The sequence below is a fragment of the Schistocerca serialis genome, chromosome 3 (assembly GCF_023864345.2).
Source record: "Schistocerca serialis cubense isolate TAMUIC-IGC-003099 chromosome 3, iqSchSeri2.2, whole genome shotgun sequence".
NCBI classification, from domain to species: Eukaryota; Metazoa; Arthropoda; class Insecta; order Orthoptera; family Acrididae; genus Schistocerca; species Schistocerca serialis.
Genome location: NC_064640.1, coordinates 631,447,073 through 631,465,367, shown reverse-complemented (window position 1 = coordinate 631,465,367; position 18,295 = coordinate 631,447,073). Strand labels below are relative to the sequence as shown.

The 18,295-nt window shown below is 40.1% G+C and overlaps 1 protein-coding gene across 1 annotated transcript in view; it reads right to left on the bottom strand.

Moving 5' to 3' along the window:
- Positions 1-18,295, bottom strand: part of LOC126469549 (uncharacterized) — a 444,554-nt gene that overhangs the window by 396,107 nt on the left and 30,152 nt on the right. The window lies entirely within an intron of this gene.

The following is an 18,295-nucleotide window of genomic DNA, read 5'->3' as shown; positions in this document are numbered from 1 at the left end:
AGACGACATTCCATGAGCACGCAATTTCACTACGAGCCGCTTGTGCGGTACAGAGTCAAAAGCCTTTCGGAAATCCATAAATACGGAATCGATCTAAAATCCCTTGTCAATGGCACTCAACACTTCATGTGACTAAAGAGCTAGTTGTGTTTTACAGGAACGATGTTTTCTAAATCTATGTTGACTGGGTGTCAATAGATCATTTCCTTCGAGGTAAATCATAATGTTCGAACACAACATATGTTCTAAAACCCTAATACTGTCACTAATTTTGCTGTGTGCTACGCTGTGGAAGTGTTTATCAGAAGGCCATCAGCAAGCATTCTTTCCACAAGTTTCTGACCACTTAACGGCTCTCTAAGCAGTTTTGAGTACTGAATGGAGAAATCTATTTAAATTAACCGTCTTCTCTCTTCATGACTACAAACGAATTATAACACAATGGTGACTTCTCACTACTATCTGCATCTATTACTTTTGAAGTATGATCACGTAGTTTCTCTGTTGAGCTTTCTTCAGCGTATAAGTTCTGGTGGTCCACCGACGCTGGTGGAAGTATTGTACGAGGAGCAAGGGATATTCAAGTCGAGAGAAGCATAGCTCCACTTACTTAGGCAAGCCGCATACAAGTGAGATGCGGCAGATTTCCCGATACAAAATATTGACAGAGGGAGAGAGATAGAAAAATATTGTGACGGGATGGAGGAAGGGGGCGGGGGGGAGGTGTACCTTCCGGATGATTCATGATGCGGGTGGCTAAGGAAGGTTCGCACTCCTTGCGACACACAACCTCAAACAGCCACGCCATTGGTTACTGAAACATGCACCACGAAACCTATGGTTACAGAGGACTGGCGTCGCTCAACAGTTCTCTGCTGAGAGCATTGTGTTCTTCAAACCCGTTCTCAGAAAATAATTGATTTTCTAATGTGCTCGTTATCTGCCAAGACCGGGGAGGCACGTGTTGCTTATCGAATTTCACGCACGCGGGAAGCGTTACTCAATTTGTCAAGCTATCGAACTCACAAAAATAAAGAGACAGTGCGTCATAATATGAAATCTATAGCCGCATGGAAGAGATCGAAGAATAAGATACCAAAATATCGGTATCTCGGGGGACCACTCACGTCTTGGATCATCGTTTTATAGATATCTTTAAGAATATCTAAAACTTGTCATTCGTAGTGAATTTCAGCCCAACTAAATTTCTGGGAGTCCTTCTCACAGATTCCTGTAATCCCCGTGAGGCACATTCTGTAGAGCGTACGAGAAAAGTCTGAAGGTACTTTGAAGGTTAAATACGAGTAACACGACAGTACGTAGATGCAATGTGATAATGAACGATATTACTTTTCTCAACGACACTGGTTCCGTTAAACTGAAGTATGCTGGCTCCTTCGCAGTTAAAAAAGTTATTGTGAAATTTATCGCAGTAATTAAGACTGAAGTAATGGAATATTAAATTAAGAATAAATCTACATCGAAAATATTTCAGTTTGTTAAAATTGCCAACATTTATCTCAATCAGTTTATGAAATTATCGAAATTTCCTATCCTGCGTGGTCACCTGAGATTTAACTATCAGTTTTTAAAAATGTAGGTGCCTCTAAAGTAATCTACAGTCCATGTTAATTTCGTAGGGGCAAACATTAATGTGCCTGGTACTCGTCACCTTGTTTGGGTGGCTTTGACAAATATTGTACATGCCTTTTCCTTATTGAGAAATAGTAAGAAGTTTTCTGTCACACTTGCATACATGTGTTGTTTTAACATCTTACGAACGTCATATTCGTAAGTCAAACGCTGGATGATAATTCAGTCGTTTAATTAGATAGGATATTGCAACATAAAAAGGAAAATAGTGCTAGCACCGAGAGAGAATTCTGATTACGTTCTCTTAATGCATTACCGCTATTATCCGTCGGAATTGTGGACAGCTGCGATTTCACTGTTATCCCTGCTAAGCCTCTGCCGCCAGGCGTAACAAAAGGTCGCTGCAGAACCTGGCTTTGGCTTTCATTCCGGTATGTCTTCGTAGCGTTTTGAGTGAGTCAATACGGATTACTCCTGCTGAGTGGAGACTTAATGGAGAAACATCGACGGCTCCATGGCGTGAAAAAGCCCCATGAAGCCTCCAGGCGAGTGCAGGTCGTATTTCACTTTGCCGCATTGCTTACTTCGTTTTGTTTCGACACTTGACACGCAGTACTGTCTCTGATGTGCTCGTGTTACTGCAAAGCCTGCCTCACTCGTTTACCTTCACTATTTCGTCCCGTGTTTCTTTCTCCGCCATCTTTGGCATTTATCGTTGTGAATGGATAGTCAACTGTTCTTCTTTACCCTTTCTTTCGCTACTGTAAATAAATATTTACGAAATTGGTTTAAAGGTTGTTTTATGTTACATGGAATTTTCATCCAAAATCAGACAATATCACCGTTAAACCACACGATAAATTTATTTACAATATAGACAGCTCACTACGTCCGTAATAACCTCATCGTCGACACTATGAAAACTTTGGCTTTTACCTTGTCAAAACACTCAAAATATGCTTAACGCTTTTTTCACTACCATGTAAACAAGTATCAGGGACATTATGCCTTGCTAACGCAATTTGTAGCATATAACTTATAAAATGGTATTTTTGTGTACAAAAAAAGGGTTACAGCCATAAGGTGAGTAACATATGAAGGAAAGACGAGCAATTACATTTTTTTCTTCCAAATGCTGTTGTGATTAATGCTGCTTACAGTACACTAACTGAATTGTTCGTCGTGTTAGCTAAAACATGATTCTGATCATAATTAGGATACACAGCTTCTTGATGTCCTTCACCAATTTTTATTTCACCCTGAAAATGTTTACAACCGTTTATACCACGTCACATTAATATACAAATGACTGCTGCAGGTGCTAAAGGAGATTATCAGTGAGGAGATCATTTCCAACAATTAATTTTTTCGAGCCATACCGTAACACAGTTCCTTTTTTTCTGCAGCAAAATATTTACCATGAGCTGTTAATTCCTTATTAGCCACAATGATGACTGCGAGTGAATTACAATTCTTTCAAAGTTTCCGGTGATAATCGCGGCCACAATGTAAAACAGATGGAATGTTCGAAGAGACTACTGAATGAAAGTATGTTACTGGTGCTTAGGCTGCAAGACAAAGTACTTAGTTTCTGAGGGTAATTTGTAAAAGCTGTTGATCATATGCCCGGTCGCTAACCTGAATAGATTAGTAGACTGAGGAGTTAGTTGCCGATTTCAAGTAAGTCTCAGCCATTTCATACGCCAATGGCTTGCACAGGTTAAGTTACGTGTCATTTCTGATGTATGACCTACCACACATACGCATAAGAGTATCGTTAAGGAGTAATATACATCACTAGGAATTTTAGTGACAAGTGGCAACAGATGGATCAAATTATTTATTGTAACACATGTGAGCATACACAACAGCTCGGGAACGAGAACTATGTAATTCTGTTTCATGGAAAATATAAAATAGTGGTACCCGAGATGCCCAAATCGATGCATTAATACTGACGTTACAGGACCTAAATTTATAAAGTCAACATTTCCTTATATTCAAGGGTCGTGTCGCTGCAGTAAAGCACTACACTCATTCATGGTGAGCAGTGTTCAGATCAGTGAGTAACAATTTTGGTTTGGGTATTCTGTTTTTTCTGTAAATAGTTTAGGCTACTGCTAGAACAGTTCCTTTGAAGAGGTCACGGATATTTTTTATCCTTATGAAATGCGAACTTATGTTTCATCCCTAATGACTATCGTCGATGGCTGAGCAATGCGTAAGTCTCCTTTCTTTTAAACGTTAAAGAATAACAAGGGGCGCATGTAGATGGTATTCTGCTCACGTTAATCCATATTTTTGTGGTGTGGTAGAAGAACGCCCATTCCCATAAATGGGAAGTAAATCGCAAAATTACATTTTTTATTTTGTATTAGGAAACGGTCAAATTGCTCGAATCAGAATTCGTAACAAAACCAAATTTGATGCATTTGTCTACGTTTGGTCGTCGCACAGCAGAACCATTTGCTTCATCCAGCGACGATATTTCAGGTCCATATGTATGCGGTTCAGCATTTCGTAATAGGGCTTTGAATGCTTTGATTCATGCTTGAATTCGGAAGTAGCAATTTCATGTGCGTCACTGTAACGAAAGCGTCTTTTTATATCTTGTCACATTGCTGGCTGATATTGTTTCACTGGTATTCGTGTACAACGTGTTTTACTTTGCTACTTGCTAACTGATAATCGAATGTACGATATCGTGTCTTTTCGTGTGAGTACCGTTGCCACACGGACGACATTTGACTGCTTACTTGGAAGCAATAGCTCTCGATACTGCAACGCCCGTTTGGAGAGATATCAATATCAGCGTAAATATTTACGCCTGTATTCGGTGTCAAGCAGATTTGAAGTGTAAAAAGGACAACTCTGAGGTGGAGATCACCACGCGCTGCTCTAAGCGTAGGAGGGGGTGGGGCTTCAACTTTCTACTCCAGAGGACCGAACCGAAAACATGACCGCGTCCCAGGCTTAGTTAAGAGCTTTGAATCCCTTTTCAAACGTGCATCGCAATCTTTGCCATGTCTGATGATGAAAACAGCTTAACACAGCTTTTTATATTGGTTTCGCGTTGAAACATAAAACCTATTATATCGGCCTGAGGCATATCGAACGCAAGAACTGTTTCAGCAAATCTGTTGATAACACAGACTTCTAATCAATCGCGTCACAGCATCTGGACAGTATTTGTGTTTGGTGCTGTCCAATCTCCACCGAAAGAAGAGAGGAAAACTGAAAAGATATTAAATTGTTGTTACTATGCATGTTACCTGAATGTATCTTCTGACACAGTGAAAAATGTGCTTTATGGGTAGAATATCAATGAATGGTGTAAAAAAATATAGAACTGTTAACAATATGATGCTGCGATTGCTATCTAGAAGCCGAGGGCAAGTTGTAGGCTTTATTTACAGGAAATTTTAAGTACCATGCTAGTGTTTCACGTCCCCTGTATCTCCAAGTTCAGTGCAGGACTCAGCAATGTGACTAATGACCTAGGTGCTATATGTAAGAATTCCACACAGGAAAACAAAGCAGTGTTGTCGTGGCCTACAGTGTGGACAAGAACAGGATATACAATATTTTAATCACCGACTACTATTTCGTTACAAAATGGCTCAAATGGCTCTGAGCACTATAGGACTCAACTGCTGTGGTCATCAGTCCCCTATAACTTAGAACTACTTAAACCTAACTAACCTAAGGACATCACACACACCCATGCCCGAAGCAGGATTCGAACCTGCGACCGTAGCAGCAGCGCGGCTCCGGACTGGAGCGCCTACAACCGCACAGCCACCGCGGCCGGCTATTTCGTTACAAATCGCCAGAAGTTTGCATAAATGAAAACGTACCGACATGAAACAATTGCATAATTTTAGTATACTAAACTAACGTGGAGTACAGCATCATTTACTTGGGGTTAGCATTTTATGTAGTAAATTCTAATTTGAGGTTTTTATCATTGATTGTTATTCTAATTAAATTAATGATTAATTTCTACTTAACGAAGTTTGACTTTTAACATGATCCCAGTATCAAATGGCGCTTACGCCTACTCTCTATTCCATACTGCATAATTCGTCGTAACTTTTAGTTTACCCACATCAGTAACTCCTAATTTACAAAGTTTATGTAATCCTCACTCAGATTGTATATTCGTCACATAAAATTTAAGATTTCGTGCATAGCATTTGTACACCCTTTTAAATGACATTTCATTTGTGCTCTTTCTATTAATAGCTCACAACATATTAAATTTCAAGGCGTATTTATTTAAGTTAAACTTTCCTTATTTTCACGCTTCAGTTGCGCTGCGTCCATGTTCAATAGCCAGCACAAAGACAGTGATGTAATAAGAGTCAGAGGTTTTACGGATAAAAATAGAGATTAACAATAGCCGAATTAACAACATCCGCATTACATTCGCATCAAAACAGACGGAATAAAGATAACCACCAGCAGAAACGGTTGCACCGAAGCAACCGTCAAACCAGCAAACAGCACTGCCGTAAATTCGAAAGACGTTCAAAATAGGGTAGATAATTACTGAGTTAAACAATGGAAGAAATATGTACTACATATATTCTTTAAGACTGCTGTACCATAATTTAGAAGATCCAAGTAGCAAAGCAGGACAAATTGAATGGTTCTTTGGTGATTATATTAATCACGTGTCAGAGCTGCGCAACAATTAGCACTTAATATGGAAACACAGATATGCATTAAAATAATTATTGATTCGGTAATGATTTGGTACTTCTGCCAGCAAACGTATAGATGTGATGGAGTATGTGATTTTGCTGGAAATGTCTGTAGATTAAAAGGCACAGAACGAAAATGTGGCACATGCAATGGAAGCGACTTTGAGTAATACGTCTGAGTGCACAAACGGAGGAGGACCATTTGTGTGTGTGTAGATATCACAAAGAATTAATTATTCATTTATGTAAAGAAAGTGGAAATCCTTTTAAATGAAATATATCTTTAGTCAAAATATACAGTTGCGCACAGGACTTCAATTTAAATTTCAATTTCAACATGAGAATTGCAGTTAATGAGAGGGATCACCTGATTAACCTGCTAATCCGACCCCAGAACCAGAAGAAACGACCAAATAATAACATGAGACTGAGTCATCTGTAGAGTAGTTACTTACATGTGACCAAATAAATAAATATGAAGTTGTAGTCAAATACACTAGTTTTTCAGGTGATTAAGGAATTTAATTTGGGCATAAAAACCTCAAAGTATTAACTGTAAGGTAAACGAGAACTAAGCTAGAAGGTGTGTCATGTATGTAGACAAAGACCTGCTTTTGAATTTATATACCAGAAAATGATAATTAGAAAACGTTGTCCCACGGTAATGTGGAAAGCGCGTTTTGCTTTCGTGTAGCATTTCTTGTAATGAAGTTTGAAGTTAAGATAAAGTCAGATAGATAAATAATACAGAGCATGAGAAATTAGTTTGAAATTCACATAGAGTTTGCTATAGAAACAAAGGTAAGTGCAACTTTGAATTCATATGAAATAACATACAAAAGGTACTCAGGAATACTTTAGCATCATCCGAAATGTCATCAAATGTTTCAACTATTAAACAAAGAAGTAACAATATGGAACTCAGTTTAAAATAATGTGAGCAGGAAAAAAGGAAGTAACAATATATCCAACAAAAAATGTGAAAAGAAAGCTACAGAAAATCTCATGCGGATTTCTAAAATATTTATTGAACATTATGTAAATGTAGAACCATATGTGATTAAAAATCTCTGTAATCAAAATGATGTGAAAATTCTCCACTATGGAAATATCGTGTTCCTTTATCGTGTGATTATAGGTCTGTTAAAAATCCGGTCAGCAAGCTAAAGAATAAAACACCTTTAAGTACTTACGGTATACCACTTAAGCTCATTAAACAACGTTGAAGAAAAAGAGACCCGCAGCTAACTAACATAATCAGTATTTCGTTTCGTATAAGAGCATCCTCAATAAACCAAAATTTATCAATACGTAACTCATTTGTGTGCTTCCGAGTGTTCTGCTAAGTTTTTGTTCCCGTTCTAAGCAAAATATTTCCAAGGCCTATCCAGTCGGTCGTCAAAATACTCTGCATAAAATGGAAACAACAATTCTGCTGCCGGCCGGAGTGGCCGAGCGGTTCTGGGCGCTACAGTTTGGAACCGCGCGACCGCTACGGTCGTAGGTTCGAATCCTGCTTCGGGCATGGATGTGTGTGATGTCCTTAGGTTAGTTAGGTTTAAGTAGTTCTAAGTTCTAGGGGACTGATGGCCACAGCAGTTAAGTCCCGTAGTGCTCAGAGCCATTTGACCCATTTTTTGACAATTCTGCTGAGCATCCGCAACAGCACCACTAATCAAATACGCCGTGACAGCCTCAGACATCACAGTACCTAAACGATTTTTTTAATGATATGCTATTCATGGAAAACTAAAGACCAGCCTCACTATTTTCTAACATTTCCCTGGCTACGTGTTCTCTTGGAACATCACCTGTTGAAAACATCTGGAATGTGGTTGACCGTGTTTGAGCTCGTCACAGTCCTCTAAAAACGACGGATGACGCTTTGTAGACTCGCAAACAAAGTGGATAAGGGAGATTCTCTGTGGACATAACAAGTTCTATCGTGTCGCGCCCATAAGAGGCTATAATTTCAACGAATGGCGGGGTTCTCAAGACATCGAATTTTCAGTGCTGGAGACCATTTGTGTATCATCATATATGTGAGTTCATTTCTGTCACGTGAATCGGTCTTCGTGATACATTTTCCACAAGCTTTTCCGGATTTCTTAGATGCTATTATCACGTGTAGAGGCAAACTGAAGAAATTTTAAAGCCGGCATGCGGACTGATATACATTCAGTAATATAATGCAAATTAACGTCTGCAAAATAAAGCGCAAACACGTCATGGCAGGAAGGAAAATGTTGACAGATACGGCATCGACGATAAGAAAGGCGAAGAGCTCATTTCCCACTGCTCATTCCAGCGTCCGTGTCGGCACACGTTAACGTGTCGTGGCTGGAGGTCGAGAGGTGCGGTCGCGCGCGCGCGGCCAGCGCACAGGCCTGCTTTTCCCAGAACGCCTGTTGCTCTCCAACAAGAAGAATGGGTATTAAATGTTTGTAGCAGGGAGTCGCCGCAGGGATCAATGGGGAACCTGGGCCCTGTGGTCGGAAATAGCTACCTCGCCACCAAACACGGCACGCTACAAATGAGACTGCATTAGCCCCTACCCCGTGTCAATACTCAAGCACGCCACTGACGCTCTTTTGTTGCCATGTTTACTGACACATAAAAAATAAGCGTCAGTTATTTTCTTTGTATTTACTTGACTAGTGCTGGGCTGGATAAGGCGTGGAACCCGGTGACTTCTTTAACATCTACGGACTGAAAATGCTTTATGACAAGCGGCACGTGTAGCGACAATAACTTTATTAATCTGACATGCGTATTTTAAATCCGCAGGCCCGCATTCCGACACAGAGCGCGCACGTAGTATCATCACTACACATGCGCCCGCGCGCCATAAATGGAGCAATATTCGATGTGGGTGCGAAACTCGATAGAAGTCGCTCAAGTAGCGGCTGACTTTGCGCATGCGTCTTCGCGACAACTTTTAGTATAAAGTTAGTGATGTGAAGTAGCAATCTTCAATGCAAAACACTCATCTGAGGATGGTGGATGCTGAATAGTTGTCAGCTGGGAAATCGTGGCAAGAAGTTGACGTCATCAGGCTGCAATCCCGAAACGTCATCGAATACACTTTGCGCCGGGAAAATTTCAAGAATCACGGTATACGTAGTCTTTCCATACCCGATAAGAATACCTTTCACGAGCCAGGTCCAAAATATATACTGTGTTCGGAAATCGCCATTACAAACTTCTAGGATTCGTAGAGAGGAATGAGTACATAATATTTTGAACAAGAGCCCATGTCCACAAACGTACCGTTTCCGTTCTACTACTGTTTCGATTCTGATGCTTAACTCATACACTTCTGCCTGAGGAATTTCATTAGCTGTCACGCCGCACAGTTACTAGGTAACAATTTGAAAGGACACATAACGAAACTTCCATTTATCATTGAAGCACATTTGTTTGTAGTACCATTTAAACTTTACGTGTTTACATTATTCCAACATAAAAAACAGCATACTGTACATACAGGAAGCACGCGGGAACGGCACGCGGGAATCGGACAGGTATGTGCGACCTAGTTTCCATGACGACAGACATCTCGCCCAACGATCCACCGTGCTTTTTGTTCACTGACATGTCTTAGCAGACATTCTACAAGTGCCTAAGAATATCTGATATGTCCTGATATTCCGGTGTAAGAAGCTCAGTGCCAGCTCTCTGCTTGGAACGCACCTCCATTATAGACGCCATTTTGAAGGCTACGTATAGCGCCGCCACCTATCGGAACTTCATGAAACTACGGCGGATGAAGCGGGAATGTTTAAAGATGCCCTTCAACCAATTTCGCATTTTTTCAACCGAAATCTTCCGAGAAAAAAGTGTTGTATTACTTACTGAACGCCTCTCGTAGGTGTAGCTGGCTCTGTATTTCTATATCGCACGTGGCCTATATATTTGCGTTGGATCTGTGTATTAAAATTCCATGCTAGTGATTATATTGATATTTGTTTTAATCTGAGCGGCCATCTTATATCGTTTACAGTTGTTGCTGTCCTTCTAGTAAAATAATCATAAAATCAAAACCTTGGCAAGATATCTCTATGGTGCGAAAAGTTGCAACTGACTAATGAGAAGCTTGAGTTGGTCCGTGTGAGTACCAAAAGAAACCCACCAAATTTCGGTTACTTAATGAATCACACAAATCTAAAAGCTGGCAGAACTAAATACCTAAGAATTACAATTACGAACAACTTAAATTGGAACGATCACATAGATAATGTTGTGGGGATGGAGAACCAATGTCTGCATTTTGTTGGCAGAACACTTACAAGATGCAACAGGTCTTATAGAGGGACTGCCTATACTACGTTTGTCCGTCCTCTGCTAGAATACGGCTGTGCAGTATGGGATCCATGCCAGATAGAAATGACGGAGTGCATCGAAAAAATTAAAAGAAGGTAAGCTCGTTTAATATTATAGCGAATTAGGGGAGAGAATGTCACGGATAGGATACACGAGTTTGGCTGTCAATCATTCAGACAATGGCGTTTTCCTTTGCGGAGGGATTATTTCAAGAAGTTTCAATCATCAAAGTGGTCCCAGAATGCGGAAATATTTTTTCGACGCTCACCTACATATGGAGAATTGATAATTGTAATAAAATAAGAGAAATCAGAGCTTCCACGGAAACATTTGTGTTCGTTTTTCTCGCGTGCTGTTAGAGTGTGGAACGGTAGAGAAATGTTGTGAAAGTGATTCAATGAAATCTCTGCTAGGCACTTAAGTGTGAATTGCAGAGTATTCATGTACATGAAGGTGCAAAATTGTTCAGAATATTTGGTTCTCTCACCTCCATCTAATATGGTTCGAACTGTACCACGTTAAAAACATTTCCATGTTCATCATATTTCCACGTGGTCATGAATAAAATACAAACGGTTACTTTTCGAGTAAATATATTCTACGTGTGCCTTCAGCACCTATTTAATAACTTATTTAGTTGCAATGTTTTGTTGAATCTTTGGTTCTTCATTGTCACCACGTGTATTCATGAGTCCATCACACCCGTTTTTTTTTTTTAAAATTAAGAATGAATCACTAAATTTCTCAAGCCTACTTGTGCTAAATGAAAAGAAAGTGAAAGAATATTTTTAATGATGTCTGGTACCGTAATATATCTTTTTCACGCGAAATATCTATGCAGTGAGGAGCACGTTTTTCTCTTTCGTTGATCAGCACCTACGACTCATCATTCGGCGTACAATATAAGGCATTCTACACAGGACGAATTAGCATGTGTCTATACAGGGTGTAATAAAAGTATTCCATATATTGGGAAGTGGTAGAGTGGAGAAAAACAAGAAAATAATGGTTCCAATGGCTCTGAGCACTATGGGACTTAACATCTATGGTCATCAGTCCCCTATAACTTACAACTGCTTAAACCCATCTAACCTAAGGACATCACACACATCCATGCCGAGGCAGGATTCGAACCTGCGACCGTAGCAGTCGCGCGGCTCCGGATTGAGCGCCTAGAACCACTAGACCACCGCGGCCGGCGAAACAAGAAAGAATGTACAGTAAACTTGGACTCTAAATTGCATATCTTAAGAGCTACGAGTATTTATTCATCTTCACTGCTGTGTAACACATCTTTTCTACTTCAGTCTCTTTGCTATTACGAACGACCTATGGAATGCAGTAAACAAATTAGCAAATTAAAAAAAATATGCTTGCGGTAAGATACTATCTGTATTTGCGAGCCATCACTAAAGAAGATGCTCAATATGATGATTATTCGTAGTGAGGTGTGCTTCAGTCCTCCGTCTTAGGGAATCAAACGCTCACTGAAAGTCTCCAGGTGGACCGCGAATGGGCTGAATGGCATTGGCGACGCGTTCCTATCGTGCATCTTACATCGTTAATGGGGCCTGCACATATCATATACTCCAAGTGTCCTCACAATCGAAAACCCAAGGTATTAAGTTAATGGAAACGAGCTGGCCAATTTAGGACCTGCTGGTCCTCCTTGATCAATCCAGTGGGTCACTAAATGTCTGTGAGAAGTGTTCCCGGACATTTTTCAGATAACGGACTGGTGCTCCATCAAGAGAGAACGTCTTCAACCGTTGTTGGAATGTTACCTCCTTTAGAAGATTAGGCAAGTCGTTTGATAGGACCTGAAAATACCGTGCACCAGCCAACCTGCTTGCCAGAATGTGAGGTTCTCTTATTCTTTTGTCAATAATTCCTGCCAATACATTAATTGAAAATCGTCGCTGATGACTTCCTTCTTCTGCTGCGTGTGGATTTGAATCAGCCCACACCCGTTGGTAATGAAAACAAACAATCCCATCTCGCGTGAAATTGGCCTCGTCTGTGAGTAGTACCTTTTTTATGAAAAGTGCACGGCTTGAGTTTCACATTGGTGAGGACGAAAGAGTGCTCGTAGTTCTTAATGTATGTATTTCAGTTCTCAAACATTGGAAATGGTGTTTGATTAGTTAGGCAGACAGCTAGTATTCACTACACAGTAATCTTCCAGTCATTAAGAATAGTAACTCCCGTACATAGGGTGATTCTAACAAACTGAATGCACTAAGTCAGCGACAATCGTTTACAATCCTGTTTTCTTAATAACGTACGTAGTATCAAGTACCTAAATTGTAATACAAAGATTATTCCAATCATTTTTGTCCTTGGTGTTATAATTTTCGCTCATATTTCTCCACAGTAAAAATGGCTATAGTAGTTGCACGAAACATCTCGTCGCAATTATGACTGTAGTATCAGCGCAAGTTCATTAAACTTTATTCAGGTTCACAGGCTAGTACGAACGGGCATATTCTGTATGTGCACTGGATTACATCATGTGGAAACGATCCCTTCGGTAATCTATAACGCCTGTGACATTTCGCTGTAGATGTAGCAGCGATCTATATATAGTACTCCCGTAAATATTTTAAGTTCAGTGGTCTACCACACAGCACTAGATTTCCTTGTAAGTGGAACAATGCTAATGAAATCTTCCGTAAGGACAAAAAAAACCTTAGAGCCAATCACTTGCACTACAGGATGTCTAATAAACGTAGCCAACAAGTATGGTCCTCATCTTGCATATAGTGGGTCCACAGATAATTTTAAATTTCCTTGAAATCGCGTAGTAAGGAGGGAAAAAAAGTAAGAAGAAAAGAGAAACTCGTCCGAAATTGTTTCTTAAATGCACCAATGGAAACTGCTAATTTGTGGTAGGTTCTTCAAATGGTTCAAATGGCTCTGAGCACTATGGGACTCAACTGCTGAGGTCATTAGTCCCCTAGAACTTAGAACTAGTTTAACCTAACTAACCTAAGGACATCACAAACATCCATGCCCGAGGCAGGATTCGAACCTGCGACCGTAGCGTGTGGTAGGTTCTGTGGGACCAAACTGCTGAGGTCATCGGTCCCTAGGCTTACACACTACTTAATCTGACTTAAACCATCTTACGCCAAGGACAACACACACACCCATGCCCAAGGGAGGACTCGAACCTCCGATGGGGTTATTGTTATATAAAGAAGATTAAGGGGTATCTGAATAGGCCGTACTGATCGTATTTTCTAGTGATTAAGATGTATCTTTCCTGCAAACTGAAACTTCATAACAGATATTCGTCGTTTCTGTTATTGTAGCGTAAAGCACATGGAAGGAACTCAGCTTTGCGATAGTGCTACCTAATGGCACTGACAATGACATTCATTACTTCATATTAAGGTATTATTTAGAACAAAAAGGTGTGCACAATGCAAAAAGAAAAATATGAAAACAAATTGAAAAATTTCCCTTTGACAGCTCCTTCTATTTCGTAGAATAATTTCTATTTTTGTAGTGCATATAAGATAGTGGGAAGGAATTCGTAACTCGCATATATGTATTTTAAAAATCTTATAAATGTTCAGTATGTAGCCATATTTACAAATTAATTTGCGATGTGGATGTAAAACGTCGCGTTCCATTATCAGTGAATCATGAAATTAACTGACTCACTCACCAGTGCAGTTCCGAGGAGGGTAGGCAGCCGTGACGCATGACACGTCCTTCTGCATCACATTTCGAATGACGGCCACAGACAGGTGACGTAAATGACCCGACTGGTTTCAAAGGAAATCACCGCATTACTATAGCGTTATAAACGTTACCAAAAATGTAGCATGTAGCAAAATTTGATGATGCACCACATTATTAGTCATGGTGTCTTCACATCATGTCGGTCCACAATGCAGGCCGCCAGATAGTATTCTTCAAGTTACCTTCTAGTGAACATGCAGTCACCATTGTAGAACAAACCACGACCAGCCACAGCGGTCACGTCACCAATGCTCTCTGTGGTAGCTTAGGACAATAATAGTCAACGTTATCGCAGCAACCAACAATTCCAGCCCATAGCACTCGTCGAACAGTCGACGTAGGCAGGTCTACACAATGTGAAGAAAATTGTATTGTCTGTAGTGGCCCAGCGGTTTTATGCTGTGTTAACTTTTTCGGTTTTGTACACTGCTGGAATAACTTTTGCACGACGTTCTTTTGGTGTTATTGTTATACAAATATTCTCAGTCTGAACGCATCCTAGTCTTTTCTCCTAGGTGTTCCAGTTTTCATGAAGTCTACTATACGTCGTAAATGTTAAAAGTTTAGTGTATGAAAGATTCAGTGAAGTTGTTCTTATAAGTATTGTTTGGACTCACAAAAAAAAATTAATAGCATAAAATTAAAACCATTTGGATCTCCCTGATTTTAAGTTCTCCCCTAATCTGTGTATATTGCTGCAAGTAATCAGTTAAAAGGCTAATGAAAAGGGGCAATGGCAGCACTAGCGCTGATTAGTTTAGGACCGGTAGTGCACAGCCAGGTCGGACACGGCGATTCGCACCAGTAGCAAATTACGTTGCGTTCAGTGGATTCCGTTGAAGCTCAGAGACGTCCCACACCTAACGGTTTCCTATCGTTAGAGGTGAAGTGAATTATTATACATCTGCAAAAAATGTCCGTTCCCAAAACCTATTTAGCACTCTATGGCAGAATAAGATAGGAAGAATGTTACAGATAAGTATGAAAGAAAGGCCGATCAGAGTTTAAGATTTCACTGACGACAAAGTCATTAAAAATGGAGCCATCAACTATGAAGATGGAATGAATGTGTCCTTTTCAGAGAAACATTTCCGGAACTTGCCTCAAGCGATTTAGGAGAAACCTAAACCTGTAACCTGGAGGGTCTGGGTTGGGGGAAGGTGAATCGAAGCAGCGTCCATACGAATGCCAATCCAGTGTCTTATCACCGTGATTCCTCATTCCTGGGACAAGGATAAAATAAAGTTCAGTGTCATCATAAAGGGTAAGCCTACCGAGGAACCGTAAGGGTCTGCAATTTCCGCAATGGATGGGAAACTATCCACGGTGTTTCATTCACACACTCAGCGTGTCACAGAAAAAACGAGTTACAGTATATCAAGGTCTGGTGAGAAGGAACTTTACACCATCACTTTATCTCCGCCGGCCGGAGTGGCCGTGCGGTTCTAAGCGCTTCAGTCTGAAACCGCGTGACCGCTGCGGTCGCAGGTTCGAATCCTGCCTCGGGCATGGATGTGTGTGATGTCCTTAGGTTAATTAGGTTTAAGTAGTTCTAAGTTCTAGGGGACTGATGACCACATATGTTAAGTCCCATAGTGCTCAGAGCCATTTGGACCATTTTTGGACTTTATGTCCAGTCTCAAACGTAATGGATAAATGTTCTGTTGCCAAAAGGATTTAATACGACTGCAGCAGCACTGGGTGACACCACATTAGCGGATGTGTATTATACGCCGTGCTAACATATACGTAAGACTTTTTTGATTTACGAATAATCCTGTATTTTCAAGAACAGTTCTGTTTCGTGAAATCGAAATCCTGTCAAGTAAGAATGACACTGATAATTACTTATTTTAGAGAGAATAATGTGGCCGGTATTGTGAACATTTTAGGAAATATTTTTAGTCAACGTGGAAGTCACCTTTCTATCTGCCGTACTTAATATAACTATTCTGCAATTGGGTATAGAATATAAAATATCGCCCACCAATTCATCACATCTATTTTCCAAAACTTTCACTTCATGCAATGAAATGACATCTTCAGTGTTATAGAAGACAGCACTCTAGGCATAAGTTATTTTTGAAGTACAGAAAATAGGAAATTAACTACTCTGATAGATTTTACAGAAGTTCAGAAATCACAAATAGTGGACAGAGGAATAAGGATATTCAAAACGTTCAGGATATGGAAGAAACTCAGTATTTTCATACTTGTAAATTGTTAAAGTCAGTTGATTAGATAATAATGAGGTTACTGGAATATGATAATATTCTGTCTCAAATAACTGAAAATGTAACAGTAACATTTACGTTCAGATTATAACGAAAACTCCGTAGGCCGAAAATGGAATACCACCCTAGAAAATGGAAATCAGAACAGCGAATAGAGGAAATCATACAACAAACACTGCGTTTCATGACTAAGGAGGAGGGCGCGGCACCTCCAACGCATATTGTAGCTATCTAATTGTCGGGGCTTCTGTTTTTCTAGTACATAATCAAGGAATGTGACTGCTGAGACGGTCCTATTATTTAGCTCCTGAATGAGATAGTGATTACAGAAATTACAACCACTTTTAAGGCGTAATTTTGTTTCGTTTTAACGTCATGTGAAACTCGTGCATAGCGGCTCGGAATTACAAACAAGTAAGTGCAAACCTGATTCAAGGGACAAGTAACTCTACATCATTACTAGATTAAATAGTGGTATCTCATGTGTATTTCGAAGCATTAATTTATAAAACAAACTCGAAGTCGGACAGTCTCTTGTGGATTTCGTCGGAGGCATAATGAAACGTTAAAAGAAAATATATTTGTGAAGCTATAAATGTAAGATACAAACCCTTAGGCTCACTTGCGTTAGTTAGACGGTTCTTTTATTATTCATGACTTAAAAAGCTCCCTCGAAAGGAGAAAAACGGATTTGGTAATAAGACGAACGATTTGAAAGTTAATGCGTGATTTAAAGTTTAAGATTTTGAAATTTTCCTTACGTTTCCTTCAGTTCAACGTTCATCACATATACGTCTTGACATAGCACCTAACTTACAACACGGTTCTGTTCATATATGCCAATAGAATAATTACCTGCACCATGCTGTTCGGTCTGTTGTAGAATAGACGGCACCCTTTGCCAGGTGTACTCGTCCATTCGACATGTTAATGTCTATACACGTGGGGAAATTGTTTACACAAATGGTCTTCCAGTAGTCTTCGACGACTTGCATTTCTGTGTGGGACAGAGCGAGGTTCCACAGCGGTTAGCGAGCTAGATTCGAATCCCCTTACGATCATCCAGAATTATGTTTCCATTTGTTTCTCTAAATCTCATAAAACGAATGTCAGGATGGTCCCACTTAAAATACTCTCCATATTTCCTAACAAATCCTTCACAATTCTGTGCTTTTGCTCCAGGTCTGAAGGCCTCATTGTCTACGAGAACTTAAATCCTACTCACCCTTCCATTCATGTACAGACAACTTGTAGCCATCAGAAGTTGCTTTTGGCGACGTTGCCTACAGAATCTTACTCGTCGTGTATGAATACAAGTAATTCTTATTTCCTCCCTGGATAGTTCTGTCTTTTGATATCTGTTAGAGGATATCAGCAGCTCGTCGCATTGTTGCTACTGAGACTGCCTCTCAATCTCGGGGCCCTAGGTTCGATTTCCGGACGGGTCGGGGATTTTCTCTGCTCAGGACTGAGAGTGTGTGTTTTTTCTCACCATTCTTTCATCATCATCGATGCGTAGGTCTCCGAAGTGGCGTCACCTCAGACTTACACCAGGTGGTCGAATTCCCCGGACCACGAATGACGCTCACTCATTTTTGTTAGAGGATGACCAGTAATGAATTCAGTCATGCACACTACTTCTGTGAAGATTCACTTCGATTGTTCAGTGACTGAAGGAGAGAATATTTC